At 43.8% G+C, this 26,552-nt stretch overlaps 2 long non-coding RNA genes across 3 annotated transcripts in view; both read right to left on the reverse strand.

Moving 5' to 3' along the window:
- Positions 1–11,830, reverse strand: part of LOC146889195 (uncharacterized) — a 36,180-nt gene extending 24,350 nt beyond the window's left edge. For both annotated transcript variants that reach the window (XR_015736914.1, XR_015736913.1), the window contains exons 1-2: positions 11,600–11,830; positions 9,979–10,075 (exon numbers count right to left, since the gene is read on the reverse strand). This is a non-coding gene — a long non-coding RNA (uncharacterized LOC146889195). The remainder of the gene's footprint in view (positions 1–9,978; positions 10,076–11,599) is intronic.
- A 3,637-nt stretch (positions 11,831–15,467) lies between these two features.
- LOC148117305 (uncharacterized) lies at positions 15,468–21,464 on the reverse strand. The gene is made up of 3 exons (XR_015736910.1): positions 21,364–21,464; positions 18,038–18,146; positions 15,468–17,775 (listed from the first exon to the last, which is right to left on the reverse strand). It is a non-coding gene; the product is annotated as an uncharacterized LOC148117305 (long non-coding RNA).
- Positions 21,465–26,552: the final 5,088 nt, after the last annotated feature.

Here is a 26,552-nt window from a genome sequence, read left to right on the forward strand (position 1 = left end):
GGTATTCATGCCACTGTTTCATGGGTATATCCTGCCATGCTGGCCTTTATTGTAGTTCACAGAGGGATAAGCATACTGACGACTTTCCTCCCCTCAATAGCCTGGTAGTTTCTTCGGGTAATACGAAGAAACTTTCTTTCTAGGCACTACGAAGGAAGGTTTCTGGCCAGTGTCAACCTGATTTCTCCACACCCTGTGGCCAAAGTGTGTGGTGTCCTAAGCAATAGGAATCAAGAGTGATGACAATGACCTGTATTGTTTTGGGGAGGGGTCACTGGAACAGCCCTGACCAACAACTGGAGTGGGTAACCCACAATTGGCACTGGGCTTTTTAATAATCCATGGCTTCTGGAAGGAGCATTATCCCTTTTGTCAGGTAGCTCCAATTAAACTCAAATATATTATAAAATTGTAGGTTTGTCTACTACTGTCACGTCTGGTCTTTAATTCAATCTGTAAGAGAAAATATGCTATATCTACCTGATAAGTCTGATTTGTTGCACTCATGTGAGGATCTCCATTTTAACACAGGCTTCTGAGTCTTTTCCAAATTCTTCCTGATGTGATAGGTCACTGTGCACTTATCTGGAATCAGCCATTTTCCCCAGGAATCTTTGAGGGGGCAGTGTTTTTAGTGTACTCAATCTGAGCAATGGAGTTGAGTGATAAGTAGTTGATTGGATTCAGTGCATGGAATGAATACTTCAGCATCTCTTCAAGAGCGTAAATGTTATCAGCCTCTGTCCTGGTTTCTTCCATGGCACTCTATAGGAGATCATTTTCTCTTCTTGGGGGGTGCTCATCTATCCACTGTTTCATAGCACAGGCATACACATATTATCAATTCTCCCACTCACAAGAAAAGGTGTGAACTCTCGGTGCTCAATGTAACTTTCTGAAGAGATGAAAATGCTCAGTATCTGCACTGCCCAGCCCAGGAAGCACTCACTAGCTGTCTGTTGTTGGGCACCGGAAATCTGAGCAGTGCTAAGGATGATATTTATAAACACGGTTAAATTTTGTTTGCTAAAAAGCTGACTTCATTTATTTTAAATAGGTTTGTATAATCTATTAACCTCCATGTGCCACATGTAACTGTGAGGACAATATTAGGCAGATAACACTGGCCCCATTTCTTCACCTTGTGTTGTCTATTCAGAATACGCCCTGGAGATCACTCTGTAGAACTATAATTGTGTGCTTCACGTTGCCTTTTTAAAAATTATTTTGTTCTTTTGTTTTGAGATAGGATCTCAATATATAAGTCGGGTAAACCTTGAACTCACTATGTAGCTCAGGATAGCCTCAAAACGACTATTCTCTTGTCTTTCCCATCAGCTTGCTGGCATCCCAGATCCGTACCACCATAGCTGGCTAAGCACATGCGTACCTCATCCTTTGAGTCATAGATACACCCGAGATCAGGCCGCCACTCTCTCCTTCCCCACAGACGATTTTCATAGTTCTGCTCTTGGAGTTCTACATTGCTGCTCTGAGAGGGTCCTTGTGTCCCCTTCTGTGTTCTTTGGGATGGATCCTTAGAAGAAAGATCCCTGGTCCCAAGAATGCACGCTTGTGTTATTCACTAGCCTCAGATTCTCTCCATACACTTGGAGAACAGTTGCATTCTCTCCAGCAATGGAGAAGAGTGTCTCTTTGCTCACAGACTACCCACGGGGAGAGCTGAGAGGAGGTGACTCCTATGTGAGAAACCTGCGGTGAGCATTTCCTGAAACCAGGAGAGTTACATGCTCAGAGTAGACCCTCTGCCTGTCTTTGTCTTTGAAGACGTGGTTCTTCTTCCTATCTGTGTCCTGTGGCTCTGGCTCTAGTCCCAATGTGGGAAAGGGAAGTCACGTGCTTGGTGTCACCTCAATGTCCCCTTTAAACAGATTGCTTTCTTATAGATCATCCATACTTGGTTAAGTACGGAAACATGTTAACTGCACTATCAAATGAAAAGCAGAATCAGGAAAAATCGACGACCCACTCAGGACAACTTCCAAGACAGACACCACACAAGGTTTATCCTCCCCTCCCCTCTTTGTAAGGGAGATACAGCCAGGAGCAGGGTGGGGCCTGATAGCTAGCACTATGGGAAAGATGGCCAAATTTTCCTTCGTTTCCCAAGGCGGTATTTTTTTGTCTTTTTGGACCAGACCCATGGAAGGCAGTCTCTTTGAATCGTTTCCATGGGAATCCACTTGAGCAGATCAAAAGAGGGAAAAAGGAATTGTGTGAGACATGTAGATGTGGGGTTAGAATGATGATGCCTGGCTCACAATAAACTAATTCACAGAGTAAATTTATGACAAGGATGAAGAAAGTAAGTGTGTGTGTGTGTGGGTGTATGTGTGTGTGCATGTGTATGTGTGTACCTTCACTCAATCTTGTATAATTCACAATACACAGAGAATCAAGGTGCGTTAGCACTTATTATTTTGTTACCTATTTTGAGAAGTATTTTTGTTTCTGTTCATAAAAAATATTCCTTTATTCGGTGAAATCTTAGCATTTAGAAAATAGAGCTAGGCGCCATCTGGTGATCAAAATGTGAGTTGCAGGACCTCACAGCAACTATGGAGTTTGCCTATAGGCAAGGCTGGGGCATCAGAGGGTGGTGCAGTGGTCCACTCACTCAGAGCACTCAGGGAGATCAGTGCCCTTAGCATCCCGACATCTGGTAATGGTCATAGAATTATGCCCAACAATCGAGTGTTAGCGTGTATGTGGCGGCCGAAGGACCCATAGATTAATATACATACTGCAACTTTTCATTCCAGAAAGGATTTCTGAGGTTTCTGGGGTCAGGTCATCTGGGACCTCTTGGACACGTGTAGCTATGCTGTGCGACCATTCTTGTGCATGTTTTCTCGTGTGCACATGCCTGCGACCCTCTCCTTAGTACCCGAGACTGCGGTAGCTGTGGAAGCTTCACGTCTGACTTTTGGTCAGGCTTGCCTAGTTTTTCTACATAGGGAGTACATGAAATTTCTCCTCCAGCAACGTATGGAGTTCTCCTCTGTCACCTTTTCCATTTCAGTGGGTGCAGCATAAAGACATCTTAGCCATTAGACTTTCCCTTCTAGAGCATGAAGTCTAGAATTACCCCAGACATATGTTGTTAAGGCATCAATGTAAACTATGTAACACATATGGAAATTAGAGAAAATAAAACACAATTCTACTTTCTAACACTAGAAGAACATAGACTAACATGTACTAAAATTTCGTGACTTGCATAATTTGGCCAATTGGCAAAATACATGCTTTCCTTTATGGCAGGGTTGGGACATGCAAGCAGAAGTACCAAGACTGTGGAATTCTTGGCCCACATGATGGCTCACTAGATGAAGGAGCTTACAGCCAAGCCCAACGAGTTCGAGGCCTGGAACCTACTTGGTGGAAGAAAAGAACTAGCTCCTGTAAATTGTCCTCTGAGCCTCACACTCATTCCCTGGAATAAACACACTACACACCAGCACAATAAGTATATACAATAAATTCTTGTTAAAACTATGAATTTTCCTACTGCTGAAGGAAGCAGTCCCTCTTCCCCTCTGTCCACACCGCGCAGGGCAGAGGTGACCACGTCCGCAGTTTCCCTAGAGCCTTTCCTTCGGGAACCCTGGCCCTGAGGCGGTGTTTCACAATGCGCCTTCCATTCCTGCTCTTGCAGGGTGAGGGTAAGTGGCCAGGTGGCCGCTGCAATGGGAAGAGTCTGGTCCTCCCCGTTGCAGAGATGAGCACCCTCTCCTGCCACACACACCTCCACAAGAGGAAGCAGCAGACACGATTAAGAGAAAGCAGGGGGAAAACGTGGCAGGAGCCTTCAGTATTCCTTCCACACCAGGTGACAGGCGGGCTTGGAGTCCAGCCCTCTGAAGAATGTCAGAAAGCTCTGGAATTCATGGACTTCCCTGAGCTATGTGGTAGCAGGCCTCACTATGTTTACAGTGGAAAAATTCCCGCTAGAAGTGTCAGAGAATAATAGAGACACTGTGAGTTTGTCCCTGCAGGGGCTCTGGATGGTGGTGTGTGATGGGAAATAGTCCTGCTTTTCCCACATGGATCATGAGATGTCTCCTGACTCCATTTTAACAGATTATTTGTCTCATCATGAAATGGCATCTTTTAAATTTTTTTTTAAATGCCTTTTTTTTAATGAGCAGAAACAAAACTAACTTTTCCTCAAAATATAACAGGACAAGGAACAACTCCTAATTTTAATTGGTTTTCGTCTTTAGATTTATTTTAAATCTGGGGAGGAGGGCTATGTAGTGAATGTCAGTGTCCAGCGGTGTTGAATCCCAGAGGCTAGAGTTGCACACAGTTGTGAGCTTCCTGTCATGGGTGCTGAGATTTGAACTCAGGTCCTCTGGGGAAGCAAGTATCTACTTAACCAATGAACCATCTATCTCTTCAGCACCTCCAGGGTTAGGGTTAGGGTTAGGGTCAGTGTTAGGGTTAGGTCCTTTATGTACCATATAGTATGTGAAGGATTGCAATTCTGTAAAAATCCATGGGCTCATTTCAGAGATAATCACTGGAAATGTAATTTTTCAAAAGCTTTCCTATTGTGCCCAGAAGATGCCACAAACCAGAGTGTACTGACTCCTCTGTTGTCCTGAATGCAGGGATCCTTGAACCTCCCTCAGCTGCTCCAATTCTCTTGGCTATAGACCAACTGGCTAGATGGCTTGCAGTCCTGCCATTCTGACAGGAACCATCAGATGTTACCTGCCTCCATTGGCGGCGGCTGGAGGGGGGATTGAGACAGGGTTTCTCTGTAGCTTTGGAGCCTGTCCTGTCCTGGTCTTGTAGACCAGGTTGGCCTTGAACTCACAGAGACCTTCCTGCCTCTGCTACCCTAGTGCTGGAATTAAAGGCGTGCACCACCACCACCACCGAGCCACCTGTCTCCAATTTTAACAGATTATTTTTCTCACCATGAACCATCTATCTCTCCAGAGGTGGCGTACATAGTTAACTTACTTCACTGTGTTAGAATTTGTTATGTGACAGCGACTGGTAGTACAACTCCCTGTCTGCCTGCTCCACCATCTCATTCTATAGCTGCTTCTTACAAAAGGAAATTCCCCTGTGGATATTTGTGCCCACTCACAAAGGAATGACTCAAGGACACTTCCTTTCACCAGTGGGCCTGCTTCTTCAAGCAGCGTGGTAATTCAAATCTCTGAGTTTCCAGTTTTAGTAAGTTGCACAATGTTTTCATTTGCCCAAAGACAGCTGAGTACCGGAAGAGACCACCTGTTTGTGGATGTCTGAGAAATTGATCAGTTCCACAAAACTCTGGCTATGTGCACATCTGCTATCCTGGTATAATGACTCAGACTATATCTTGGAAGCAACTGTAGGGTTGCAAGGAAAACCCTACTACCCAAGTTGTGTTTATGTGACCCCTCATAAGAGCACAAAGTGGGGAGCAGGTCACATTATGCTAAAAAAAGATAGAAATTTCACAATCGTCTTTGCAGAAAAATGGGGGGGGGGCATCAATGTGGGATAAAAGGGAAGCTTTTGTCTGCTAATGTTTTCCTCGTTACAGCGGAGACTGTCCAGGGATATGTGCCTGGCAAACACAGAGCTCAAATCCATTGGAGTCTGGAGGTGGTGCGGTGGTTTCAATAAGAATGACCCTCATAGGCTCGTGTATTTGAATGCTTAGTCTCCAGGGAGTGGCCCTCTTTAAGAAGGCTTAGGTGATGTGGTGTCCTTGCTGGAGCAGATGTGGCATCCCTGGAGGAAGTGTGCCACTGGGGGTGGGCTTTGAATTTCAAAAGCCCATGCCAGGACCAGTTTCACCCTCTCTCTCCCTATGGATCAGGAAGTAGAACTCTCAGCTACTTCTCCAACACCATGTCTGCCTGTGTGCCACCACGCTCCCTGCCATGATGATAACAGACCAACCTCAGAAACTATAAGCTTTCTTTGATAAGAGTGGCCTTGCTCATGGTGTCTCCTCACAGCGATAGAACAGTGACCACGCCAGATGGTGTTTGGTAAATTCCTGTGTGCTCAAGGTCTTTAAAGTTTCCGTATACCCAGGCTTATCCATGAAGAGGGCCAATAGGGGACTACTGTCTTCTGAAGAGCACATTATTTTAGATTAGGAACTTGAACGGCCTCCTGCTCACCCCAAATGTCACACAGTAGTCTCTTCTATGAATGACTGACATCTTGGAACAGATTCTAGCCTATGCACGTATGAGTGTTCAACCAGCCACAATTCTCCCTCTGCAGCTGCTGATGGGGCAGAGGAAATCCCTTACAGGACGGTGGTAGTTTGAATGAGGATGGACCCCATAAGCTCATATGGTTGCTTATCAATCCTAGCTGGTGCATAGTTTAGGAAAGATTAGGATGTGTGGCCCAATTGGACGAGGTGTGTCACTGGGGGTGAGTTCTGAGGTCTCCAAAGCCCTCTGCCTCCTGTCTGTGACCAGGATGTAAACTCTCAGTTACTGCTACAGTGCCCTACCAGGCTGCCTGCTGCCATGTTGCCCACAGTGATGGTAATGGACTAACCCTCTGACATTGTAAGCAAGCTCCGAATTTAACCCTTTGTGCTGTAAATCCCTTCACCATAGGGCCTCTTCACAGCAAGAGAACAGTAGCTAAGACAATGTTCTGTGGCTGGCAAGGGAGTTGTGGCTCCTGCTTCTTTTCATCTGCCTTATCCCTTCTTGTAGGGCTTGGGGATAATTTCTCTTTCAATATCAAATTAGTGGCTCTAAAATGATGGGGAGGTAAAGGAAATACTTTGGAGATCTTCCTGCAACAGAAAGGGGACCCTGAAGCTTGGTCCACATCATAAAGGTAAAGATATATTACATCTGAGCCATATGCAGACCATATGCATGGACGAGTACATGGCAACATACCATAAACACCAGGTTGTTCTTGGAAGTCCCCAACAAGCATCATGCAACACAATGCCAGTGACTGACCAGGAGTGAACTTGCCTGGTAGGGAGCGATCTGGGGGCTGTACCACAGCCTCCTGGAGAGGGGATGGAAAGTCTAGGTAATCCATCCATCCCAGTGTCAGGGGACTCCATGTGACCACCATATTCATATTCTTTACAGAGCACCACTCTATCCAGTGTGCACTGCCCACTTTACACTCAGGGAGGATGAAGTGGGTTGTGGAGCGCTAGCTTTGCGGTAATCCATAAATGGAACTGCTCTAGTATGTGTGCCAAGTTTCCAAACAAACTAAATTGTATTGCTATTCCATAAAACATCAGCCCTTTTAAAGGAAATAAATGTGGGACTATGGTTTGGCTGCCACCTCATGGCCATAGTCGGAAGTACACCTGTGAGAATTTTGGGTTGGGTGGGAGGGAATATTGGCTATGACCTGGACTTGAAGAGACCTTACCTAGGGAGTTTAGGCAGTGTTTTTTCACCTCAGTATATTTTCCTGGCGCATAAAACTTGACATCTTAGGTATATCAAATGTAGACCTGAGATTGGACCCAATTGCAGTCTAAGGTTAACATAAAGCTGCCTCATTAGATAGAGATGGTGGAGCACTGTGTGTAAACACGAACTCTCTCACACACACGAATGCACAGAGCATCAGCGTCGATTCCATTTGTCCTTCTACTTCATTGCCCAGAAACAGAACACAATGACTACTTCTCCTGAAGTATGGAAGGTCTATACATCCTTTATCAATGTGTGGGTGTGTGCCCGTGTGTGCATATGTGCATGTGCGCCTGTGAGTGCATACATGCATGTGGTCAGGGGCCGGAAGACAGACTACGGTGTTGTGCGCCTGTGAATGCGTGTGCAATTGTGTGTGTGTGTATACATGCATGTGGTCAGGGGACAGAAGATATCCTCTAACGCTGTACCTCAAGCGGCCTCCCTCTTGAAGTTTTCCTTAGACAAGTTTTCTCACTGGACTGACCATCCAAGGCAGGCTGGGTTGGCTGGCCAGTGCACTTCAGGGATGGGCTCGCCTCCACCTTCACAAAAAGAATGTCCCACCACACCTGTTACTTTTCCTGCTGTAGTTTAGCTTAGGTTTCTTAATCATGCAGTCTGGGGATGGATCATGCCCACAAGGCCAGCACTTTACTGATTTAGCTGTCTCCCCAGCCCCTCTTTTACCAGCCAAGCACAAGTATCTCCTCAGTTTACACTTTAAAGTACTTTCCTTCCTGGATACAAAATTTCAAACACCACACGAAAGCACAAGTAGCACCACAAGGAATTCTGTGTCTGTCGCTGGGCTGATTCCTACCCCTAAGGCACAGGGCTCTCTGCTGGGAAATCTCCTGAGAATGAGCTATCTGAGTACAGTCACAGCCACCTTTTTCTGTGTGCTTGCTGTATGTGATGGTGAAGAAGTCACTTCCCATTTAGGGGATGGTAATCTTTAATGTGTCTGTGCCAGGGGCGCACAGGGCTGTGCCTCACATCCGATGGAAAGAGGATGCTTCCCATGCCAGAACTAAGCTGAGACTTTCCCACAAGTGAATGGAACGTTAGTAGTCCTGCTCTCTGCTTTGTGGGTTTAGTACAGAGTCTCCCGGTGCAGCTCAGCCCAGCCTGGGCCTCTTCACCTTCCTTCCTCAGCCTGCAGAGCGCCGACCTTCCAAGCTACCACACCGCCCCAGCTCAAGGATTTATCTTAATGTAAACACATTCTTCATTCTACTGTGTTTTCTTCTTGGCCCAGTAACATTTCCATTTCATTTTCTACATGTGTATTGTTGAATTCCCAAGAACTAAGTAATTTTATGATTGGTTTTCTGGCAAAAATTTATTTTATACTGACCCACATCTCTTGAAAAACCATGTACTCTCTGATTGCTATTCTAAGAAATTTAGCATTTTCTGAAATATTTCTGGGTTTTGTTTGATTCATCTTGAGGCAGGGTCTCTCTATGTTATTCAGGCTATTGTGAGACTTCTTAGCACTCATGATCCTGTAACCCCAGTGTTCAAATAGCTGGAAGTGCAAGCATGTGACACATAACGCCGATGAAAACTGTTTTCATTACTGCTGGCATTTGAGCAGCTTACTCTAATGCTTCACAACAATTACTTTAGTTTGTAAATAATTTTTAAGGAAAAAATTCACATAACAATAAAAATTATGTTGTGTCTATTCCTGTGTGTATGCACACATGAATGCAGGTGCCTACAAAGGTCAGGAGGGGTCATTGCTTCCTGGAGCTGAGTTACAGTCCATCATGGATGTTGGAAATGGATGCTGAAAACAGACCTTGCGTCCTCAGTAAGAATAGAATGCACTCTTAACCACTGAACCATCTCTCCAGAAAGACTGGAGCTGATTCTTCTTTTTTGTTGTTTAGGTTTTACTTTTACTTTTACTTTTAATTATGCATGTCTGTCTGTCTGTCTGTCTGTCTGTCTGTTTGTCTGTCTGTGAGAATGCACATGATTGGCAGAAGCATTTACTCCTGATGGACCTGGAATTAAAGGCACTTGTGAGTTTTCTGACATGGGTGCTGGGAGCCATACTCACGTAAACAGTAATGCCTCTCACGGCTCTTGCCTCCTCCCTCTACGCCTTGAGTGCTGGTATTACCGGTGAGGGCGAACATGCCCAGACTGTCAAAGAACCCAGTGCAATTTGCATTCTAGGCAATCATTCTACCACGTGACCTACGTCCCCAGCTCCCATACTGCGGCTTTTTAAATTCACCAATGACTTCTTTTCATGGTAGTAGCATTCTCACTTATCAGCTACCAGAGAAATCACGAATATAGCTGGGAATGTCCTGCACAGCCAGGGAAGCAATAGCAGTGTCTAGGAACCACTTTTAAAAATTCTGAAATGTGCTGCCATCACATTTGTGAAGCACTTGGGACAGGGGTCATCAGCTGCTGGGCAGATCTAAGTGCTGCAGCATCCTCGAGTCCAGCCTCTGGCAGGACATCATGTTCCTGAGAGCAAGTCTCCTGCCAGCAAACCTACCTTAGATCCCCAGCTTCCTCAAAAGTCAGCAACAAGGGACTGGATGCTGCTGTTGTGCTGTCTTTTGGTAGTGTGGGCAGAGCCAATGACCCAGACCCTGCAGAAGAATCACAAAACAGGAAAAAGGTTGGTCAAAGGATCAGACACATCCTTAAGCTGAGTGATAAAGATATTAAAAAAGCAAATTTGGAAATATAGCATAGTGTGAGGAGATAGAAATGATGCGGAAAGAACAGGGTTCCCACTGCACAGAGATGTGACTGTGGGTGTCCTGATGTGGGGCTGCAGCTCCCTAGGAGTGTGGGGACAATGATGAAGGGGTCCCTGACATATCTGAGAAGCCGGATTCTGTGTTTGGATGTCTGTGGAGTAGTGGTTCTCAGCTTTCCTAATGCTGTGACGTGACTCTTAATACAGTTCCTCATGTTGTGATGATCCCAACCAGAAAATTATTTCTGTTGTTACTTCATCACTGTAATGTTGTTATAGTTACGAATAGCAATGGAAATAATTTTGGGGATAGACGTTTGCTGAAGGGGTAACGAGGCACAGGTTGAGAACCACTGTTCTAGAGTCAGAGAGATGTGGGACCTCTTTAGTGTCAGCAACTTTGGATCCCTGAGCCAGGATGTCCTGGACCCATTACCAAACACAGGCTGGGCATTTCTGTGAGGAGAAAACAGAGGGAGACCGTCTGCTCTGAGCCCTGCTTCCCACTCTGTGAAATGAGAGCGTCACACTGCTCACTTATGGATTTGGGGGGCCTTTAGTGATAACATCTGCTTTAAATACCAGTCAGAAGTCCCTGCGTACGTGGCAGACTAATGTTGACGTATGCAATTGGAATTACAGGCTGGTCTTGAATTCAGACATCCAACTGCCTCTGTCTCCTGAGTGCTGGGATTAAATGTGTGCACCACCAGCACCTGTCAAAAATATGCATTTCTAGAGGCAGCCTTCTTCTGGAGAAAGAATATGGACACGCAGTAGCTGCGGCACCTAGAGACTGATTTCACTTGACTCTGCCTAAAACCTACTCACTTGCTTCATCTGTAAACTGCCAAGAGCAGCACATGCTATAAAACAAATATCAAAACTACGTTAAACGTTGGGTTCCTTTTTATTAGACAAATGTTAGATTCTTATTCTTTTGGAAATTCTGCTACAGTTGTACTTAGAAAAGTTTACATTTGACAATTATTCATCAGTTGACACATTATTAAATTATGAAGTTTTACGATAACTAGTTTGCGTATTAGAACTATCCAGGGTCAAAACCACACGGAACAGCTGATGTCAGTAAGCGGAAGCACTGTGTCTCCATGTGGTCAGACGAAACCAGAGATGGTAGAGCGACGTCTCCACAAGGGAAATGCACAGTGCATACAGCTACTGTCTGCCCTCTCCCAGACACGGCTGCGCAGGGGCGGCTCTCCCGCTGATCACTGCAGCGTGCCTTCATTCCTCTTTCCTACCACTTCCATCCCTTCCCTGTCTTCCGAAACCTCTCCACTGTCTCCACACACTCCCTCATCTCAGCTCCTCAGGCCTTTCTCTGTGCAGTGTCAAGACACCTTCCACCAAAATAAAAAAAATCAAATCATGGCATTCCATAACTCACCTTCCACACTTACAATAATCCAAACGTCATACACAGCTGAAAACGACACACATCTTCCTTTCTATCCTATCCCCGAGCAGTGTCCACATTGTCTTCAAGGCTCTGGCCACCAGCCTTGTCCTCTGCTCTTAGATCCACTGTTCTCCATGGGGGCAAGCACGCCCACAACACGGCTTGTGCACGGCCTTGTTTCTTTTTGTCGTTCAGGACTCAGATCAAGTGCTAACTTCTGAAACTGACCTTTGGGGGTAACATCACATACCACAATCCCCATCACAACTATTTCCTGTCCTCTTTATGATCTATAAAGCACAAATACTACATGAAATTCCCTGATTACTGATTTCCTCTGCTTACTGACAGTTTACCCATCTAACACGATATGCCAGGACCCCTGCTAGTCTACTCAGTGAAGGAGCCCGGTGCTCACAAAGGAGGCCACTATGTGACTATCGGGATTAATATATATGAAGGAATTGGTGCATTTGTGACATGCCATGTACCACACTGGTATTTATAGGAGTAGCAAGAGCACATGGTATGGAATTAAGCAGTCTGTGACTCCATATCCTGGAAGACAGAATATCAAACCCACTAGCAATACTTTTTGACATGGACAGCCATCAGAAAGAAGTGGATATGCCGCACCCCGCGATCCCCGGTTTGTTTCAGTGTCTTTTGTGGACCCAGCCATCTACCATTTTAATAAGCACTTCCTGCCAATGTGATGCAGTAATGCATGGCTCATTCGGGGAAATGGTCTGATGTGGATGGCTTCCATTTGAGTCCTGGTAATTTAACGGCACCCAAGCAGGGTTCAGTCATCTGGGGAGTCTATGAATGCCATTGTTCCACGGTCTGCTGCTCTTTGCTGCTACCTGTAGCGACGGGATGTGTTCCTACAAGGCATCACAGATCTGCTGCTGCTCACACGGATGGGAAGAGAAAAGGAGATGACTCACCTGGTGAGTCCCACGTGATCTCGTCACTCCTGCTCAGGTAACATGCTGACAAGACCACACCACACTTGATTCTTCTCCGGGAGCTGGTTCTGGATGGAGAGTTTGCAGTTTTCTCCCCTGTTCTACTAGAAGGCAGAGTAAGGGGAGAGAAAGCTCATGGAGAGGAGAGGAAGGCAGATGAGAATGTTCATGCAGTTTACTGTACTGAATATAGGGATGGAGTAGCCTATCTGCATCCAGTCAAGTCAGAGCTGTGCAGTGACCTCTTCTTCTTCTTTGTTCATCTCAGGGACCCTTCCTATACACACCCATGTACACACACACACACACACACACACACACACACACACTCACAGACACACATACGCATTCACAAACACAGACCCCAGTGGCCCTGATGACTCACATGTTGAAAACATGGGCTCATGTCAGCTTCTTGTCAACCTTCTGCGTGTTCTCTCTGCAGTCGGTTGTTCTTCTCATAGATGAGACCTGACATTGACAGAAAGAGGAGACAAAGTGCCACTGATATCTAGCATGTGCTGGTGACTTTCTTCCAGGGGTGGTCAGATAACCCAGAATTCTAGGCAGATACAAATGAAGAGCAGGTCCACTTGACTGTGTGTCCTCGCACGAGTACGTTATGGGATAATTTAAGCATCACAATATATAATGACGACAAGGGAGTACTCCTTTAAAACTGGGTGTTTCTGAGTAGACACAAACACATGAGTAAATGCATTAATAAGCAAAAGAGAAAAGTGAAACTTTACTCAAAGACAAGCAATGCTTGTAGACTAGAAACTGCACAGGGAAGTAGGTATCAGAGCAATGCTTAGCAGGTGTCATGGTAATAACCATATGGAAAGAACCATACATAAACACCCCCTCTGTACACAGTCCACAGCAGACACTGCTAAAATCTGTGTGACTGATGGGAAAACAAGAGGGGAAACACACGAGTACTAACCTGGCCCTTTTTGTTTGGGAAAATTATATTAGGTATTTTGAAAATGTTTAGCTAAGTTTTCTTTACAATACAAACCTTTCTGGAGTTACACATACATACCTAAATCTTCACATGTATCATCTCGCTCTCTCTCCACCCGTGATCTCAGCACCTCATTGCTGCAGCTGGCTGGGAGATAAAAGAACATCTCTATGATTCTGAAGATTCCATTTGGGGAAATTTTTGGCATATGGCTGCTTTGAAATTTTTCCCCAAACTGGGTGTTGGACATTTGTTTCTTTTCTCATAATTCGCTAAATTCCTTGCAACTTTAAAGTACTGGAATTGAAACACAACAAATATATGTTAGCATCAAGGACATTTTCACCATAGAGAAAGTAACCTGACATTTCAACGTAAAAGAGAGCATCTGTTAAAATCTACCAACAGACAGTGAACCACAGTGAAATGAGTGGAAGCTGTAATTTAAAATCCCTGTCACTGGAGATAGCATCAGGAAATAGGAAATAATTAGAAAACATCTGCCCGCTTCTCTGTAGTGCCTAGACACTGAATGGGACAAATCATTGCTGAGAGAGAGGAAAGATGGATAGATTCATCGACTGTGGTGATATCGTGTTTGTTCCATGACAAAAAAAAAAAAGCTTGCTTGAGGATCAGCATGGGCAGATTGCCACTAGTTAGCCTTGGAGGTCAGGCAGTGGTGGCACTCACCTTTCTCAACACTCAGGAGACAGAACTCTGTGAGTTCAAAGCCACCCTGGGCTACACTAGATTGATCCAGTCTAAAAGAGAAACAGAGTCAGGCAGTGGTGACTCACACCTTTCATCCAAGTGCTTGGGTGTCACACACCTTTAATCCCAACACTACGGAGATGGAGACAGAAAGGGACATGGTTAGGTGAAGAGAGGAATATAAAGTGGGAGGAGAAAGGAGCTCCAGGCATTCAGTCTTAGGTCTTGTAGAGACAGGCTACCCCATTCCGTCTGAGGATTTTATTGAGGAAAGAACGAGTGGCTGGCTGTTCCTTTCTTATGATCTTATAGCTTTCACCACATAATATCTGACTCCAGATTTTTTATTATTAAGAACAGTTAGAATTCACGCTACAATCACCTTCATGCAATGGAAGATACAGGTGTCTGTTCTCCTCAAACTGATCTATAGATCCAGTGCAATACCGATAGAACTCTTAACAGACTTTTCATAAACTAGTGGGCTTATCCTGAAACTCATAGTGAATATGAAGAACCCAAACTTGAAAACTACCTTGAAAAGGAACAAACCTGGAGAATGAACAACTGACATCCAAACTCCTTATAAAGCTAGAGAAATTAAGACAGCATGCCTGATTGGTAAGGACAGTAGGACAGGAAGACTATGAAGGGGACCGAAGAGCACACACGTGTGAGAGGACGCCTTTAGCAAAGACACAAAGACACTCCAGTGACCAAAGCATATGCTCTTCACCGAGTTTTTCTGGGACTCTCGGTGGTGTAGGGAGGTACAGCCCAGCACTGTGACCAGCAGCCTGAGGACTACCCTGTCCCTTTTCTGACCTTGACCCTGGTGAAGCTGGATCTATGATTAGGCTGCAGAAGAGAATTTCAGGAAAAGCCAGGATGAAGCAAATGTTGTGAGCTTATTAATGCTTTGGACAGAAGCTCACACAGAATAAGTGTGGTTCATGTATGAAAACACTAGTGTGGACTAGAGAAAGACTTGAGACGAGGTGTCATTGCAAAGGGTATTTGAGAGCAGGGCAGGGAGGGAGGGACAGAGGGAGAGGGAGAAATGGAAAGATTTTTATGGCTCTCAAAGTTACACTGCTGAAAGAAATTTTCAAGAAAATTTCTTCAGAAAATTTCAAGATTAAATTTCATTAAATCTTACATTCAGACTTTAAAATTAAGTTTAAGAATATTTTTACTCTTTAAATGGGTTCGGTTTTTCCATTAGGAAAAAAATACAATAGGTTATTAAAAAGTAAAAAAGGAAAATGAAAAACAATGCTTGTAAATGTTCTTATTCCTTTTCAAATTTCTTTCAGTAAATTGAATTGTAAAGTGATTATGTGACTTAGGTGAGAGAATAAAGTTCATCTCAAGGCTACAAACATTGTGGCCCTAAGTAAGCATAATTACATATTTTATTTTCTGCTTTTGAATTCTTTTCCACAGGGAAGTCTGTGTACCACATGAGTACCCAATGCCCACGGAGGGCACCAGAGTTTATGAGATCTCTTGGAACTAGAGTTACAGACAGTTGTGAACCATCAGGTAGGTGCTGGGTATCAACCCTAGATCCTCTGGAAGACATTCAGTGATATAAAAGAATGAGCCATCTCTTCAGACCCTAATTTATTTGTTGTTATTTTTAAACTTTCTTTGAAACGTCTTTAGGAATAGTTGCATCATACCTGCAGGTAATTTTGGCTCTATCAGTTGGGTTGAGTCTTCTTGAACATCAGAAAAATGTAAAAATGGTCACAGGATGAGGGACTGTGTATTCCCCTCTCATATCCCCTTCAATGCCCTGTCTTTCTGTCTAATTTTGGGACAAGCAGACATCCTCATGCACAAATATAAATATAGACAAGTTGTTTATCACAGGATACACAAGTCAACCCAAAACGAACAAATGATCTACACAGGACTAGTGAGACGTCTCCAAGGTTAAGCGAGCCTTTGGCTATTGCAGAGGACCTGACTTCAGCTTCCAGTACCCATATGGTGGCCCACAGTTGCCTAGAACTCCAGATCTAGGGGAACTGGCAGTCTTTTCTGGTCTCAGTGGGCATCAGCACTCAAATGTGCATACAGCACACACAGACATACAGGCAGACACTCAGTAAATAGTGAAAAGAAACCTAAAAGAAAATTGATCAAGAATACAACCCAAACGTGAATCTTGTGGCAGAAAACAATGGAATGTTCAGGTTCATGAACTACAGACAAACTTCTTAGATAAAACAAAACTTCTTTCATTAAATGAAGAACTGGATTGTTAAGAATTCCATAGAGTGAGAAAATGTCTACTTTTCCAAATATATGTGAGAAACATATTTCTCCTGCCTGGGTAAATGAATGTTGGAAATTGTGTATCAGATGACAGTCTTCTTGTTTCCAGAATACAGAAAGCCTCAAAAAGAGCCACTAAGAAAATAGACAATTCAGGAAATAAAAGATGGCCAGATGGCTGAGTAGATGCTCCACTAAGAGAAACATACAGCATCAACATCCTTAACACTTAGGGAAGAGACAGGTGACTCTGAGGGGACTCTCGACACCCCCATAAAATATTCAGAAATAAAGACTGGTCATACGAAGACCTGGCAAGGTTGTGGAGGATGAAACTCTCATACCAACTGCTGGTGGCCATGGAAGACAGGACAATAACTTGGAAAAACATTTCCCAGTTTCTTGATATGTTAATTGTTGTCTGGCCATCACATACCCAAATATATAACCTGGAGAAAGAGAACATATTTTCTTTTAAAGACTTATTTATTTCAGTCCACACCAGCTTTATATGCAAGACACTGAAATTGAAAACAACCTCAACAACAGGCAACAGGTAAAGACTCATTTCCCAAAACTGGCATGGCAGCTCCCATCTGTCTGTAACTGCAGTGCCAAGGGATCCAGTGCCCTCTTCTGGCCTCCATGGGCACCAGAATGCATTTGCTCGTCATACCTATCTGTAGGCAAACATATATACACATAGTGTAGCTATACATTGCTACACCATTTAATATTAAGAATGAACAACTATCATGGGCAACAAAATAGATAAATTTAAACATATATGCAATGCAAGATGAATGAAAGCCAGATGTCTCTAAACTGTGATTCTATTCTAATACATCCCAGCATATACAAATTGTTTGATAATGGCAGATTTCTGTATTTTCCTGAAGACAGGGTAGGTCAGTGGTTGGGATTGAGAACCTAAGTAACATAGAAATGAAACCTTCTGGATTGGTAAATAATAATGAAACTTGGACCTACCTGAGTATAAGAAGATGCCTATTGTCATTATGGAGCAAAGTAGAAAAATACTAATTACGTTTAATATTTGGTGACTTGGACTTCAGAGATTGCCCCATGGTTAAGAGGAATTGCTGCTCTTACAGAAGACCTGGGCTGGGTTCTCAGCATTCCCTTGGTGCCTCACAATGGACCGCATATATGTTTCTAGGGGATACAACACCCCTTTCTGGCCAAAGCAGCACATCCTGATCCTGAAACCAGAGCAAAAGAAACATACACTGACCCGAGACTAGAATCAATTCACTGGCCCTGAAACCAGAGCCCAACGTTTAAAAAAGACCAGTGAAAGGAACACACTTTGCCCCTGAAACCAAAGTCACAGAAACACACTCTTCCACTGACCAATTCCGAAAAAAAAAAAAAAAAAAAAAACTAACCGATCTCTCAGCATAAAACCAACCAATCCCTGAGCAGGAAAACCAGCTGATCAATGAGCAGGAAACCAACCTGTACCTGTTCAGTTGGGAGCTGCCTTTCCCACTCTTGCAGGGGCAGCCACCTCCTGGATTCTTCCCTCCCAATGAATCTCTTGAATGAGGCTTGTGGGTGAGACCTTCTTTGCCTAAGAACAGAGAAGCAAGGACTTTAACTGGAGCAGAGAAGAGGAGAGGGGAGCAGAACAGGAAAAGCTTCTCCTAGCAGAGCAGAGTTGTTACTCTCTTGAGGATCTGAGCAAAGCTGTAACAACTTGGCTGGGGGAAACCCTCCCCTACCAGACAGAGCTGTTTACTTGGGGAAAACGTTCCCTGAAGCAGGGCTGTGAGCTCCTAAGCTAAAGGTGACTTTGTGGTATTCCTTGGCACACGACAGCCAGGATCCCTTTCCATCTGAGCAGCAATGCTTACGATATATACACAATTTTTAAAACTTTGCAGTCCTTGGGTTCTGGGAAAATATACCCAGACTGCCTGATACCATTCTGTTAAGGCAAGTGCCAGTCACTCACAGGCCAGCCTGGATTGTCAAAGCCTTGGCTGGCAGGAAGACATTCACAGGCCTACCCGGTACTTCAAGGGGGCCATTGTGGTGAGCACAAAGTGTGGTGGAGAAATGGGGGAGAAAGAGCAGTAGAAAGAGATATGAAAAGAGGCGCAACGGAGGACGTGAAGGCCATGAGGAACAGGCTGAGGTGGGTGGTCTTCTTACCGCTCCAACCATCAGTACTCAGGCTGTTGTTCAGTGACATGTCTGGGTCTGTGGTCCTATCTTAGCTGGGGTCTGTGTTAATGTCCACGGTCCATGCTGCCACCAAAGGGCACACGGAAGCCTGGAGTCTGCACTGCATCCTATGACCTGCGTGGTGTCCGAGGGCTGTGCTGACACTGGAGTGTCACTGATCTGAGAGACCCGTGTTGCCAACCAGAGCCGTGGTGTTGTCCAGGTCTGAGCTGCTGCCAAGGGTCTTGCCTGGCTCTGTGACCCTACAGCGGCCTGGGTCTCAGCTCATGTCCAGGGCTCCTGTCAGCATTGAAGGTCATGTGGTTGCTAGAGGTCTGGGTCACCACCAGGGGCCATGTTGGTGTCTGAGTGTCATGCGGGGAGACCTCAGGGACCTGCACTGCCTCTCTTTTAATTAATATAGTTTCTTTGTGATTATTCAGGTCTGGGCAGATGGGAAACCAAAGTGCAATCTGTTTACAAGAACTGGCGTTGATGGCATGGCCATAGGAGAGCTGCTCTGCCCCTAGTCTGAGGGGGGGCATCCCAAGTGGTTTGGACTGACAAGCTCAGCTACATCCCAGGCCCATATGCAGGGCCTTGGGTTGGCCCATCCTAACATCTCCCCCATCTATAACTGACTAGAACTTGTGAAGGGACAGGTCCTCTGGAATGACACCTGCACAATCTTCATTACTCATGGTGGTCCTGGAATGTCTGAGAAGAGTTTTGGTGGGGGTACACCGATGATGGGTGTGCCAGAAACCAGAGGCCATGAATGAGACCAAAGACTCATTGCAATGAACGTTTGCAACGAGAGCTGATTGGCCAAAATGGTATACTGTGTGATCACTGAGGATGCCAATGTCACTAAGGTGAATGAACAAAGGTGTTGGCCGGGGGGAAAAGACGGAGGAGCAAAGAGGTAGGTAGTTTGCTTGGGTTTAGGTTTTTGTTTGTTTTACCTTTGTTTTTGCTGTTTATTCTTTTGTTGGGTGAAAGGCAGGTGTGGGGGTACCTCAAAATGAAAAGATTTGGGTGCATGATGTGAAATTCCGAAAGGATCTATAAAGAAATTATGTTGAAATTGTAATCAACAGAGTTTGTTAAAGTGCATTTGTAAGTATTAGGCTCCAGCCTGGTGCCCAGAGAAAAGTCTCTGTTAAAATCTAGAAGAGTTTGCGTTATAATCCCAGAGAACATAGACAACAATGGACACCCTCCGAGTGACATACAGGGATCTAATCCTCATGGAAAGAGAAAAAGACAAGATCTCCTGAGTAAATTAAGAGCATGGGGACCATGGGAGAGGATAGAAGGGGAGGGGAGAAAAAGGGAGGAGAGCAGAGAAAAATGTATAGCTCAATAAAATCAACAAGGAAGAAAATTTTGTGTTAATATCAGATTCTTAGCAAGACTGTTACATCAAAGAAGTCTTTTCACATCGACCTGAGACATTCAAGCACATCACAGATAACGGTGTAAGCAGGCATTATCACTGAAGATCCCAGAGATTTGTGGATGAGCCATTCTTATCCCCTTTTCAGAGAGCTGGCGTTGGACGAGAGCAGGCACTGAGGCCTATTTTATTTGACACAAACATCCCACCTTTTCCCAGAAAATGGCTCCTGGCCACCCTGAACCAGGACAGTACACGCTTGTGTATCCAGACGTCATCCATGCCTTTCTACCTCTGGAGATGAAGCAGCACCTTCTGGCTTGGTTTGAGAGTTTTGTCTTCCAATGCCCATGGATGTCGGCCCCCAATGTAGGGCACTCACACTCTCAGCTCAGTCCAAATACTTGGGGTTGGGGAATCTCTGCTGTCCTTGTCATATCTTCTTGTGTTCCATAAATGTCATGGAGGTAACCTTAGTGACATCAGGTTTCTATGACCACTGACAGGAACAAGCTGTGTATAGAGACGCCCCCACCCATCCTCCCTTGTGCCCTAGACTTTTTCTGACAGCGAAATGGCTTTGAAGACCTTTGGGCTGTGTGAGAAAACACACTGAGAGAAAGCAGGCTTAAGTCGGGCTGCAGGGGTATCTCGGGGGTTAAAGTGCACTTTGCCACTGCAGAGGACCTGGGTGGCTTACAATTTTCTGTAACTCTAGATCCAGGGGAACCAACGTCCTCTCCTTGCCACCATGGGCATGTGCACTTAGGTGCACATATTCCACACACAAATACACACCATTCTCATGATTAAAAATAAAAATAAATCTAAAACAGAATAATCCATCTAAAAAGACAATCTAATAAATAGACAACCTAAATACCGTCAAGCTCAGGAACATGGATTCCAAACAAACTCCTTACCTAGACCCAGAAAGACAAATGTAATATGTACTCACTCCGAAGTGACTTTTAGAAATACAGCAAAGAAAAAAGCAGCCTACACGACACAGCCCCAGACAACCTAGACAAGAAGAAGGACCCTAAGAGAGACATGCATGAATCTACATAAGAAGGAGGAAAAGACAAGTACTCCTGAGAAAATTGAGAGTGTGGGGGTCACGGGAGAGGAGGAAGGGAAGAGGATAGGAAGGTAGAGGAGTGGAGCAAAATGTATAGCTCAATAAAAACAATAAAAGCCATACTTCTTAGATGTAACAAACCTCTTTTCATAAGTTGAGAAGCTTGTTGTTAGGACGCCCATCAAGTGCAAGATGTATGCTCTTCCAAGTAATGGTTGATCAACGACGACAATGCCCTGCCTGGGGAAATACAAGTTTGAAAACTATGCACCAGATTATGGACTCCTTGTATCTAGAATGCAGAACATCTCATAGACGTCATGAAAGTAAGTGCTACTTATGTGTGTTCATATAATAGATTAGAGATTATTCCAAGTGACCAAGCGTATTGATTTCATAATAAATGTAGATGTATATGAATTTATCAAGCAAAGAAAAATACTCTTCAGGTAGCCTGTTAAGATAAAATTTCAAACTACTCACTTTTTAAGCACATACCCCTTAAATGTTACACTGAACACTTAAAAATGAACAAAAAAGAGTAGACAATTAAAAGGAAACTTGAGACAAAATTCTGATATTTGAGAAATGCATAAAAGAATATGCATTTAAGAGAAATTCTTGAAACCCACAATAGTTCTATGGGCTCAACTTTCGTGACAAAATGTTACTTTTTCAAGGAATATGCCAATCATGTGGCAATTTTTTTTTTGAGGAATGTGATGGCTAATCTTGGTTGTCAACTTGACTCCATCTGAAATCAACTAAAAGTCAAGCAGCTGGGCACTCCTGTGAGGACTTTCTGCTCTGAATTATTTGAGGTGAGAAGACCCACCCTAATCTGGGCAACGTCTCTGTTGGAAGACCACGGCAAAGGATGTGGAAGAGGAAAGCTTTTGCTTTTGTGTGCCCTCATTCTTACCAGCAAGGTCACCTACCCTGCTTCTGAGGCATTGGCTGGAGTTAGAACCTATGCTTTGGAGAATCCAATACTGAACAAAGACTAGTAGCAGGTCCCTAAGAATTCTCTAGAACTCCAATGTCAAATTGCGACTGCTGAGACATCCAGTCTTGTGGACTGAACAATTTATGGCTTTTCTGTGCAGAGACAGCCATTGTTGGACTAGCTTGACCACAGTCTACCAATTATGTTCCTTTAGAGCAGACGTTCTCAACCTTTGAGTTTGACCACTTTCACAGGGATCAGATAAGACTATAGATAAACGCAGATATTTACATTGTGGTCCATAAAAATAGCAATAAATTACAGTTATGAGTAGCAATTAAATAAGTTTGTAGTTGTAGGTCACCATAATATGATGGACAGTATTAAAGGGTCACAGCATCAGGAAGGCTGAGAACCACTGCTTTAGTGAAATCTAATACAACGAATAAGGAAAAGCTCAGGAACAATAGTAGGCTGCAACACACTGCTTTCGATGCAACAATAATCATATGGGAAATAATACACTGAAAAGATTTATGAAAGCTAATTTCCAGGTAGATCCTATATGCAGCTCTATGAACTTCTGAAACCTGATAGAAGACAACCTACCCACTCTCCAGATAAACATGGAAGATTCACCAACACCAGCTCCACATGAGGCTGTTAAATTTGTACACAAATGCACGTATGGATTAAAATGTTGCAATTTCAGAGAGTTCAATTGGAAAAAGAAAAGCACATATAATAATGCCTGCTGGCTGAGTTCAATTCCCATGACCCAAGAGGTGGAAGGAGGAAACCTATCATCACAAAGTGTCTTTGAGCGGCACACATGCGTCTAGACACTGATGCACTGAAAGGTACACAGACACAAGACACACACACACACACACACACACACACAGTGAGAGAGAGAGAGAGAGAGAGAGAGAGAGAGAGAGAGAGAGAGAGAGACCAACATACAAGTTTTTAAACCCAGATAATTGGTCACCATGACAACTGCCTACAGATCTACAGTACTACGTACACTAACGTGTGTGTGTGTGTCTGTGTGTGTGTGTATAATTGTGTGATCATAGGCTTGGAAATGCCATAATATAAGAGAGGAAGTCAGAGAATAATTTATTATGGAGCCAGTTCTCTGCTTCAACCTATGAGGCAGCGTTTCCCTAGTTTCTGCTGCATACACTGTGCACTCCAGGGTCCCTGGCCCACAACCTTTCACCAATTCTCATGCTTACATCTCCCATCTTGCTGTAGGCATCCTGGGATAACAGATGTGAGCACCACATCTGGCCTCTTACATGGGTTCTGAGATCCGAACCAGATCATCAGGTTTGCCCTCCAAGCAAGCACTTTTCCTTGCTGAGCCACCTGCAAGTTAAAACAACAAACAAACAAACAAACAACAAAAAACATTTGCCCAGCTCCTTACATTTTTATGAATTATAAATCAAAGGTGTCACTTTTCTGTTTCTTTTTTCTTTTTCCAGACCCCAGTCAAAATCCTAAGCCTGCCTTACCTTACACTATGGACATCTCATTCTCTTGGGGAGACCTTTGTCCTGCACATGCTCCACCTCCAACACAGCTACTTGCTGAACTCAGTTGTTGAACCTTCCTGCTTTCTGGGACCTTAACTCAAAGGGATGACTTTCTCTACCCCTCTAGTCCATTTCCCTCCTCCTGACAGCCACCGAAACTTATAGCTTGCCTACATGTTTTGATTTGTCTTGGAAAGCAATAAGTTTATTATTGATCTTAAGAGAAAAATCTAAATTTTCTACTATGGAAAATAAAATAATACTTAAGCATCAATGTAGAAATGGAGGGTTTAGAAAATTAAACTACAAGATGTGTCAGGTAGTGCATGATCAAAATCTCAAAACTAAAGAGAAGGGGGAAGGAAGATGATGAAAAGTTCCAGCCCAGCCTGATCTAAATAGTGAATTCCAGGTCAGCTAGGAATACATGTCAAAACAAAACCAAGCCACAGAAACATATGTACACAAAGAAAGGGATAAAGAGTACCCGAGTGTGCTGGATAGTTTTATATCAGCTTGAAACAATCTGGAGTCATCAGCCAGGAGTGAGCATCAACTGAGAAAATGCCTTCATAAGATCAGGCTGTAGGCAGGGCCATAGAGCATTTTCTTAAGAGTGATTGATGGAGGGTGGTCCTGGTTCTATAAGAAACCAGTCTGAACAGGCCATGTGACCAGTCCAGTAAGCCGCACCCCTCCATGATTTCTGTACCAATTCCTGCCTCTAGGTGCATGCCCTATTGAAGTTCTTGTCCAGACTAACTTTGATGGTGAGCAGTGCTGTGGAAGTGTAAGCCAAATCAACCCTGTCCTTCCCAACTCGGTTTTGGCCATGACTTCTTTCAACAGCAGTAGAAACACTAGCTAACCCGAAAAGAGAAAAGTATTCCAAGAATCGTGACCTCTATGCATCCTTAAATGGAGCAGAAGACTCACGTTTTCCAGAAGTTCAGTAAAACAAAGCAGACTCAGGAAAACTAAGCACACTCAGTAAGGATAAAAGACCCAAGTTTTCTCTCAGATATCGAATCTAGAGTTGAATGTGTTTATGAGTGTGGCTGTGTGTGGTTATGCCTGCAGGTCAGGAAACTAGAAACTAGATCATGAGGAGAAGAACATGGGCTTAAAAAAGGATGGAAAAGAGAGGACACTGAAATATGTGGGACATGAAAGCAGAAGGTGCAACTACTTGTGGATGGGAGCTCAAAGGAAAAAGCTATGTCTAAAACAATGTTGAGCAATCCAGGTAGTGTAGGAACCCAAGAAATACATGAAATGATTGATATAGTCAAACTTCAGAAAAGAAAAACAAAGAAAAAATCTTGAGATCACGTTAAAGAAATTCTATTTCTGGTTCAAGAAAAAAAGGCAAGAAGACAACCATGTAATGATTACAAGGCAAGTAGTTCAAGGGATAAAGCACAATATTTATTGAAGTGCTGAAATATCAATTATTAATATTTGATAATAGCAGTTATGAAATCTGAATCTCTATGTCTACATAAATTGTTCTGCTGGATTATCATGGGGATAAAAAGACATCATCAAAAGTAAACATAAGTGTTTATCAATATGAGACATACTGCTAAATAGGACTAAAGGAAGTTTATAAAACAGAAGTAAATCTATAAATCAAACAGAAATATCTGGAAGAAAGAAGAATAAAATCATTGCAGAATATAATTAAACAAAGCACAAATTTTGTTTTCCTCTTGATATCTCTCAGTTCTGTGTGATGTTTGAAGCAGGAAGCATAAGCAATGTGATGTGATGTGGTCCTCTATAGACGTAGAGTAAATGTATTGTAGATTCTGTTCTTACAAGGGATGATTGTGAAGGAACTATATTTGCACTAACATCAAATAGAGATAGACACGCAGGCACTCACTGTATTTGAGTACCATTATCTAACACCTACCAGGGAGATCTGGGATAGCTGGTGTAACATGCTCACTCCAAAGTGCCTTCGTCTTTCCACCCATGTGAGATTTATGCCCAGGGGATCACATTTAACCTCAAAGGATTGCTAATGAACAGAAGATGAGGTATTGTTGTCATATTGAATGGATAAGGATGGGGATAGGGAACTAACTCACCCTTAGTTATAACTCCTGAAATAGAGGAAACCAGGATGAGAAAGCACATAAAACCCAGAGGAAGGAATGACAGAGCCTTGTCTGTGCAGACGACATCACTGGTGGTACACAGTGATGTTTCTACTCTTCCCAGGCCATCACACCACCCTGGGCACACGTGGTGACACCTGGGACTGCAGACACATCCTGGGAATGTGAGCTTGTACGGTTGCCATTCCCCTGGCAAGTACTCTCCCTGTCTGTGTGCACTCAGGTCCCTATTTTCATGCCACAGCCATCCACGGGCAGCACGAAGGAGGCAAGGGAAATCGGCCAACCACATAAATACACAGGTTTTGTTTTCTCTCCATTCAGGCCCTGAAAATGATTCTTTGAGGTGGGCATCATTACTTCCTTTCCACACAGGGGCTCAGAGAGTGCAGTGCTTAGACTCAGGAAATTCTCCAGAGGCCCCAGATGAACACTGATGCCATCTTAAATGGATTCCTCTGCCAATGCTGGGAAAAATGGAGCATGGGAATAGAGAACAGCAATAGAGAGGAAAACAGTTTGGGGAAATGGGTGTTGAGTCATCCTGATATAAGTCAGCACACGAGTAAAGACCTATGGAGATAAGTAAGCAGCGTACTGAACACCAGGTCGTCATTGACGAGGACTAGGAGAAGTATAACACTTAAAACCTCTCACAGCAGTAAGTGGTTAACTAACTTTCACAAATACATATCCAGGAACATATTTACACAC

The sequence above is a fragment of the Myodes glareolus genome, chromosome X (assembly GCF_982192425.1).
Source record: "Myodes glareolus chromosome X, mMyoGla1.1, whole genome shotgun sequence".
NCBI classification, from domain to species: Eukaryota; Metazoa; Chordata; class Mammalia; order Rodentia; family Cricetidae; genus Myodes; species Myodes glareolus.